We start from the raw sequence: 9701 nt of genomic DNA, 5'->3' as shown, positions 1-9701 counted from the left end.
ATATGTAAAGAAATGTTTATCCTAATTGTTTTTAATCTACTACTTTTAAGAGACTGATTCTCAACCTCCAGAAAACAAGAGATTTAGATAGTACCTAAATTAAGCTTACTATAACAATAATATTTAATTACATATCCACATGTTTTAAGGTACAAATGTTGAAAACTATGTTTCTATTAACTATCAGAATGTATAATTATTGTACTAGAAGCTACTTGAAACGACCAACAACAACATGAACAATTGTTATGTGACAAGAAATGATAGATATCATATAAATAGATACAATAAAACCTAGGCTAAGGCAGTCTCAGAGGGAGATGAGAAACTTGTTAAAAACTAGAATATAGGTGACTCTTGCTATGTTTTAGCAAAGAGACTGACAGTATTTTGCCACTGCCTTACAGATCTGTGGAACACTGAACTTGAAAGAGATGATTTAGGGTATCTGGAAGAAGAAATTTCCAAGCAGCAAAGTATTCAGGATGTGACTTGGGTGCTCTTAAAGGCATTCAGTTTTATGTATTCACAAAGATGTGTTTTGGAATTGGAACTTATGTTCAAAAGGGAAGCAGAGCATAAAAGTTTAAAAAATTTGCAGCCCCATGATTTGATAGAAAGAAAAAAAAACACTTTTTGAGAGAAATTCAAGCCAGCTGCAGAAATTTGCATAACTAAGAAGGAGGCAAATGTAAGTCACAAAGACAATGGGAAAAATGTCTCCAGGACATGTCAGAGGTCTTCCTGGCAGCCCCTCCCATCACAAGTCAGAAGGCCTAGTAGGTTAAAATGGTTTCCTGGGCAGGGCCCAGGGCCTTGCTGCTTTATGCACTCTTGGGACTTGGTGCCCTGTGTCTCAACTATGACTAAAAGAGACCAATGTACAGCTCAGGCTATTGCTCCAGAAGGTGCAAACCCCAGGTTTTTGTGGCTTCCACATGATGTTAAGGCTCTGGGTGCCCAGAAGTCAAGAACTGAAGTTTGGGAACCTCCACCTAGATTTCAGAGGATGTACAGAAGCTCCTGGATGTCCAGACATAAGCTTGCTGCAAGGGCAGGGCTCTCATGGAGAACCTGTACTACTAGGGCAGTGCAGAAGGGAAATGGGGGGTTGGATCCCCCACACAGAGTCCCCACTGGTGCACTGCCCAGTGGAGCTGTGAGCAGAGAGCCACTGTCTTCCAGTCTCCAGAGTAGCAGTTCCACTTTTCCAGTGCCTGGAAAAGTCACAGACACTCAACACCAGCCCATGAAAGTAGCCATGAGGGGGGCTATACCCTGCAAGCCACAAGAGTGCAGCTGCCCGAGACCATGGGAACCCATCTCTTGCATAGGCATGACCTGGATATGAAACATTAAGTTAAAGGAGATCATTTAAGAACTTTAAGATTTGATTGTCCTGCTGGATTTCAGACTTGCAAAAGACTTGTAGCCTCTTTGATTTGGCCAATTTCTCCCATTTGGAATGTGTGTTTTACCCAATTCCTGTACCCCCATTGTATGTAGCAAGTAACTAACTTGCTTTTGATTTTACAGGTTCATAAGTGGAAGGGACTGGCCTTGCCTCAGATGAGACTTTGGACTGTGGATCTTTGAGTTAATGTAGAAATGAGGTAAGACTTTGGGGGACTGTTGGTTAGGCATAATTGGCATTGAAATGTGAGGACATGAGATTTGGGAGGGGCTAGGGGTGGAATAATATGGTTTGGCTGTGTCCCCACCGAAATCCCATCTTGAATTGTAGCTCCCATAATCCCCACATGTCCGTGGGGAAGACCCGGTGGGAGGTAATTGAATCAATGGGGCAGGGTTTTCCCATGCTGTTCTCATGATAGTGAATGAGTCTTATGAGATCTGACGGTTTTATAAAGGGGAGCTCCCCCACACAAACTCTCCCTTGCTTGCTGCCATGTAAGAGGTGACTTTGCTCCTAATTTGCCTTCTGTCATAATGGTGAGGCCTCCCTAGCCATGTGGAACTGTGAGTCAATTAAACCTCTTTCCTTTACAAATTAACCAGTCTGGGGTATGTCTTCATTAACAGTATCAGAAGAGACTAATACAGTGGGACTTAGGGGATTGCCTCTAATACTAAGAAAATATATAATGGGCATAATTTTCTCCTACAATTTCTGTGGAGCATATTACTATCAGTAAGGACACTCAAATGACATGTTTGAATTGCACACATACAGTATTTCATAATGGCTCAGTAGAAAAATAAGTGCAAAGGAAAATTCTGATATCAACCCATCCTTCTCAAAAGTGTCATTATCTGATATACACAAGGTAGCTCTTGGTTAATAGAAAAATACTTCTCCATTAAATAATTATGCCAGCTTATTAATGGAGGAAAGAGAAACCCACCCCTAACACACACACACACACACACACACACACACGCACGCACGCAAACACACACACACTAAGAAGGTTTTTGTATAGAGATATGGGATAGTTGAATGATTTGTAAGGTGGAATATTCTTTCTGGTTTCCGGAATTCTGTCACAGTCCTATTAACAATAAATTCCAAAAGAGATACAAACCATTTTTCTGCTTGGAACCAATATCTTGAGGTTGCTAACGGGCATACTAACTCAAATGGGTCAAATTAAACAGAAGTCATAAAGAAATTTATCTTTATCCTACCTTTTTATTCAGTCAGAATTTGAAACATTTTGGCAATAATATGTCTGACCTTAAAACTGCTATGCTAGAGATAAGCAAACATACACAGCTGGGAGGTAGATGAGGATGGGTTGACCCAGCACAATGCTAGTAACACTATACCATCTTGATGATGAGAAAAGGCACTCCATCTTTGGTAGATTTGAGAATTTCCATAGGTATTTTTGCCATGAATATGACTTTGTATGTTTGGAACCAATAAAATGAGAACAGAAACATCTCCCTAGATAATAGTTTACTAAACTATGTTCTGTTTACTCCCTTTCATTTCAATGATTTCTTCCTTTTCCCATTTTGTCCTCCTAGATCTTGGATATTGTTGGAAGACTGTGTTTCCTGAAAGACTGTGGTAACCTGTTAACTTGTTCAAACAGATTGGCATAAATCATGAGCTTTCCAAAGTCAAAGGTGTAATTTCCAGGTGATCTATACCATCATTCCTTCTGTTTGTGATCCTGATACTAAACCCCTTTCAACTTTTTGTCAAATTATACTTTCTTTTAACCAGTTATTACTCTGTTCTTTTTGCTTTTAAGAAACACAGAATCTTAGTATAGTTTATGTGCCATTTTTTTTAAATTGCCATGTATCTCATGTAAGATAAACACATTAAAAAAAAAAGCAATATGATCTGCTTGGTTGCAATTGAATCAGAAGCGTAGGGATGTTAGAAAGTTCTACATGAACTAATAGGAATGTATAGATAAAGTACACTTTATTTTTTAGTTTGAAATCCTGCTACTAGTAATTTCAAACATTTATTTTCCAAAGCAGGTTTAAATAGCATTACTTCAAAGTTATACATTGTAAGTCTAAAGGAGATTTATTGGCTATAAAAGGAAATATGCCACTTTTTAATAGGTCTGTATTCTTTCTCAGCTAGACTACTTGAAGAACTTCCTGAGTGATCGCTCTGCCTCTAACTCTTTGCCTTTCCAGTTTATGTTATATTCTCATATTAGTGACATTCTTGTAAAGAGGAGTATCTTCACATTGCTCACCTACAATAAAGTGTTTTGTGGTTTGATACTTGCTGTAGAATAAAGTTCAAAACTTTTAATATGGGAGTTACAATCTCCAACAATCTATCCCCACCCATCTTCAGACAGAGCTCCTTTTTTTTTCCATCACAAATCCACTATTCTAGCTAGACTGAACCCTTTGTTACCCAAAAAAATTGGTATTAATATTTGTTTGTGTTCAGACCATTACCAGTTTCCCCTGAAATACTTTTATCCCTGTTTTGCCAACTGCAACTTAACCAACCTTTAAGGCACAAATTAAATGCCATCAACATCAAATATTTTCTTTAATTCCCACAACTGTTAATAATTATTCTCATCTTTCAATGTCCCTATATCACATAGACATATTTACACAAACATATGTATGCTTATAAATACAGGATTTTGCCTTTTATTATAATTATGCCTACAAGTAGGTCTCATTTTCTCAACTCGAATAAAGGCTGTGAAATCTGTTATAGGTCATTGACTATGTCTTACTCATCTTTGTACTCACAGTATGACCTAGAGTGGTGTTTCACAGGTAGGCAGTACTTGATAAATAGCTGTCTAATGAATTTACCATTTAATAAAATAGATTTAGTAAAGGTGATATAAAGATCTTCAATAGTTAGAATGTAGTCATACACATGGGTTAATAGTACTCACAAACATACCTTCACTACCATCAAACACCAGTTTTTTTCTCTTTAATTCAACTGTCATCATCATGTGTTGTCATGTCTCTTGTGTCTTTAATATATCATGAAAATTTCCCTATAGTTTGATTAATCTATGACAAGAAGAATGAAAAATGCATGATCCTTTTTAGAGCTATTAAGACATTTTTAAGCAAAGTTTTAAATATTTTTAAAATATCTAGGTTAAAAGAAATATTTTCTCTGATTAATCATGGAGTAACTACGAATGATAAGGAGAAAATTATATTACTAATGAGCAACTATCTGTTATCAAATTACATGGCATTTTCATCAAAAGACCTACAAAGGCAGAAGACTGACAATTTAACATATTTTCACTGACCTGGGGGGATTTTTTTTAGTTAATAGCTTGTGAAGAATGCTTCCTTTTGACACTTGTCTCTGACACCAAAATGATTGTCCCATTTAACCAGTCTTCTATCACATATATCAGAGAATCTTATTTACTCACACACTATTGAAACATTAAAACACAATAGAGTGATTGTCTCTAGAAGAAAAAAATTCAAGATTGACTTCCTTTTTATCCCAAAAGAAGATTGAGATCAAAAGCTAACTCTAATAGGTGTTTGACTAAGGTCATATTCCTAGGAAAAGAAATACTGAAAATGAAATAAAATAAATAAATAGGTTTGACTTTTGATCTCAGCAAAATCCACTTTACATTGTTTAGCTTTTATGATACTTTAGTTTTAGGTGATATTGTGACTGAAATGAATAGTCTTTTTTTTTTTTTTCTTGAGGTTTTAATAGATCTGTATTACTTTGGCATTTAGCAAAGTTCAGTAAAGCAGATCCCTGTTTTCTAAACTGATATTGCAGTATTAGTTGTAAACAAGTTTTTTCATTCATAAATACCACTATTATATGATATACACACTAGATTTTCCAAAAATATGAAAGGGAGCTGAAAAACTAATTCCTATGAAATGTTCTTGAAAGAAAATCAGCACTGAAGTCACTAAAATTTGTAAATGGCAAAGAGCCTTATTAAATTTAAACTACATTATTTTGAATGTACATTTTCCATGAACTAGAACAGTTTGCTACTTTAGCTCATCACTGGACAGAGTCAATGCAAGAGAAAAAATGAGAACTATTATTGAACACCCACTGCTGTATGTCAAGCACTATTTCAAAACTTCACATACATTATCTTATTTAATCTTCAAAACAACTCTATGAAAATGCAAGAACTATTATGCCAATCATACAGATGAGGAAAACAAAAGCAAGAGAGACTGACTAGCATGGGCAAGATCACATGGTGAATAAGTAATAAGGCAGAGATTTGAACAAAGCTTTAATCTAACTCGAAAATTCTATTCTTCTTATGTTTTTTTTATTATTAAAATTCTGGAACCAAAAAAAGTTCTTTTTATAGTTCCATGAATTAAATCTTTGTCAAAACTGGAGCAATAAATTAGCTAGTCTTATATAATCCAGTATGGAGGATTGAGATATAGCAGAAGAGTTATACCACTTAATTTATGAAACACTTGTCTAGGTAATTCATGCCTCCCCAAATTATGTTTTGTCTAATGTTTACAAATTACCACTGTGAAAGTTTAGGGCATTGTGTCTTATTTCTTCAATGATCTCAATAACTGTCTCACTGTGCCACTTCTCTTTGCAGGTGCAAGCTGTCTCTAAGTATCTACAACTTGTAATGATTTGAAAAAAACTAGAACTAGAGCTCTCTAGAAGACACCTTCCCATACATTATCAAAAGACTTTACTCAATGTATTTTTAAATAAGAATGATCACCACAAAGCTCAGTGATTCTAACGAGAAACTGGAGTTTCCAAATTAATAGATTAACAAATGTTTTTAGAAGAAAATAGAAAAAGCCCAAAGGAATCATTGTAAGTAGTAGCCTCTTCTTAACATATTTTAAACTTTTCAACTGTATTAAAAGACAGACCCATAGTTCTTATGTCGCACAAGCCTCTAAAAAAGGGATGTCAATCACAAAGATTAAGGACTTTCTATACTGAAAACGGAGAACTTCCCAGAATCAGAGATCCTCTCGAATCTACTTGTCTTTGAAAAACATGGGGTACATTAATATATCCTCTTTCTCTCCTTTCTTTTAGTTTACTTGCTTGTCAAAAGATTATTTAGTGGCATTTACTCTCCTCCTGCACTGCTCTCACTACTCAGTCTCCAGCCCTCAGCCCTTCCACAGTCTCTCAATCACAAACAAAAGGCACAATGGAGAAACTAATAAAAGAACTATGTTACTGTTCTCTGGAATAAATCAAAATTTATATGTCCTGAGGACAGAAGGCTCAGATTAAAATATGTTTGAAACTCAGAGGGTTTACAATATGTTTGGCATTCCAGTTTCAGAGAGAAAACAGATCAATATGTTAGGGGAATACTGAGGATGTTTTAGTAGTCATCGTCTCTTATGCTTTTCTTCATGAGTGTCAGTGTGAGAAAGCCAGGGAAAGCTGCTGTCCATGCTACTCACGGTAAAGGAAAAAATATTCCCCATGTTTCAAAACCAATTCCCTGACTCTCGTCCTAAAGTGATGGGGAACGAAGCACAACTGAGAGCCTCAGCAGTTCGTTACCTCATATGAAGAGAAGATACCATCCGAGTTCACGGCCTTTTTCTATGTACAACTTTAAAGGCAACTAACTTTTCCACTTTAAAAGTTATGACCTAATGCTATACCTAATGTAAATGATGAGTTAATGAGTGCAGCACAGCAACATGGCACATGTATACATAAGTAACAAACCTGAACGTTGTGCACATGTACCTTAGAACTTAAAGTATAATAATAAAAAAAAAAGTTATGACCATAAACGACTAGTTAACAGTTCACTGGAACCACCTTGCCTTTACTGCCAAAAGTAACAAAGTATTTCAGTAACTTAAGGCCTAAATAAAATGAAAGCCACTTTAAGTAATTCTGTGGATATTTCTAATAGAATAAGTTTGAAGAGGCCTCTTTCAAACAGTCATAGCTATGTTTCCCATCTCACTCAGGTGTTAAAGTTTGCAATCTAGGTAGAGAAGCCACTGAATTAAAAAGAAATATATTTTAAGTTTGCTGTAATTTTTCCCAGGAAAAAATGGCATCTACCTAACAACTGCATTGTAGTCTCTGTGTGTATAATGGCTTTGTAGTGTAAGCATTTAATGTTTGCCTATGTAGCATGACTCTAAGCATTTTCATTTCTTAAATGTAATTAAATTATCAGAGTGATTGTAATGCAACATTTCATGGTACAGTAACTAAGATGAAGTGCCGTATTATCTTCCCCAAGAACAACTGAGAGTGCCCCTTCCTGTTCATTCAGCAATTCACTTGCACAGTTTGTGTGGGAAAAAGATGATAGGTCAGTATTATGCAGTATCTGTAATTCTAAGGACCACGGTTTCTTTAATAGCACTGTCAGTCAAGATCTGTGGCTTGAAGAAATCTCAAGAGTTCATTGTTAATGCTGCAGAGTACATAGGACAATTTTTGGAATAGTTGCTTCCTTATAAATAGAAAAATCTTGGGGTCAATAAATTGGTATATTTTACACCATGTTAAAATCATTTCTGCTATATCCTCTCTTGTCCCTACTTATGTCATTAAAAAATTCACACAGAATATTAGCCTTGATTTGCTTTTTCTGGCTTCAGGAATACTGGGTTAAAGGTTTTTTTAGTTGCAAGAAAGAAGAAAATAAAGAAGAAAAAATATTACATAGGGTAGCTGCCCAGGACTAAATCATAGATATTCAACTACAATAGACATGGCCTTTTCAAAGGTAATTTTTACAGAGTTATTCTGTGCCTTTATGTGGTAGGGTTCTCGGAAGACCTACTCAAACAGGCATTTGAATATTTCATCTTCTCTCTTATTTACAAAAATAATTATAAGATCCCAGCTATCATTGATGATTAAATTTCTGTGCCAGTGTTGCTAAAAAATTCCAGTTGAAGGAAATTCATTTTAGACTAACAAGTGTATTTTCACAGAAAATTACAAATTTGATATGAATAACTGGACTATATGGGAGAAAACACATGAGAGAATGTATGGTGTTTAAAAAAGCAAGAACTGAACCTAAGTCATGGTAAGAGCCAATTCTAGTGTCATAGTCAATGTAGTTTATATAAATAAGCAAGTATAAGTTCTTCTTCCTTTCCCAAATTCTCAAAACTTTCTATTTTAAAACTGCATGCATTTTTAAGTAACCACAGTATAATTGAGAGTTAGAAAAAATATAAGGCAATTGTAAGAAATCTAATGTAAGGTATGAAAAGATAAAACTACTCTTGAAAAGTCTGTAACTCAAAACACTGTCTTTTAACGTTGCATATTATCATAGGTATCTATTTGGTTATTTAAAACAATATTATTATAATAATTAAACTACTAATAATAAATCTATTATGATAATTAAATTACTAATAATAGTTTACATTTATGCATAGATTCACAGTTTATGTAAAACATATTTGTACATGTATCATTTAACTATCAAAAAAATTCTACAAAGTAGTACACTCTAGGCTTAGACTATGTCAATAATTCTATATTATGAACACCTACTATGTATGATACATTTATCCATTTTATATTGTTATGATAGCAAAGATTATAAATAAAAACAACAAACATAGAAAACGTTTTATAAAATTGTGACTCTATTCTTTTCTTTTATTCATGGTGAACAAAAACATTATAGTATATTTTACACTGAATCACCAAAATAATGTTCATTGAGCTCATAAACTATATCTGGCAATATGATACTTTGGTTTTTGAAAACTAATTGAGATGTGGTCTTGACCCAGGCTGGAGTGCAGTGGCACAATCGTAACTCACTGCAGCCTCGAGCTCTTGGACTCAAGTAATCTTCCCACTTCAGCGTCTTAAATAGCTGAGACCACAGATGCACAGCACCAGGTCTGACTAAATATGTGTGTGTGTGTGTGTGTGTAAAAAAAAAAAAAAAAAAAAAAAAAGAATATATATATATATATATATATATATATATATATATATAGAGAGAGAGAGAGAGAGAGAGAGAGAGAGAGAGTGTGTGTTTATCTCTGTAGCCCAGGCTGATCCCAAACTCCTTGGCTCAAGCAATGCTCCCACCTCAGCCTCCCAATGACCTGGGATTATAGGCACAAGCCAGTAGGCTCAGTTGATACTTTCTTTAATATAAATTATTTAAGTCAATTCTCATCATAATCTTAAAGCAACTAAAAGTTGCTATCTCATTTTACAGATAAAGAAAGTGAAACAAAGAAACATTAAATAGCTTATT

The sequence above is a fragment of the Macaca mulatta genome, chromosome X, assembly GCF_049350105.2.
Source record: "Macaca mulatta isolate MMU2019108-1 chromosome X, T2T-MMU8v2.0, whole genome shotgun sequence".
Taxonomy (NCBI): Eukaryota; Metazoa; Chordata; class Mammalia; order Primates; family Cercopithecidae; genus Macaca; species Macaca mulatta.
This window is presented reverse-complemented; position numbering follows the sequence as displayed.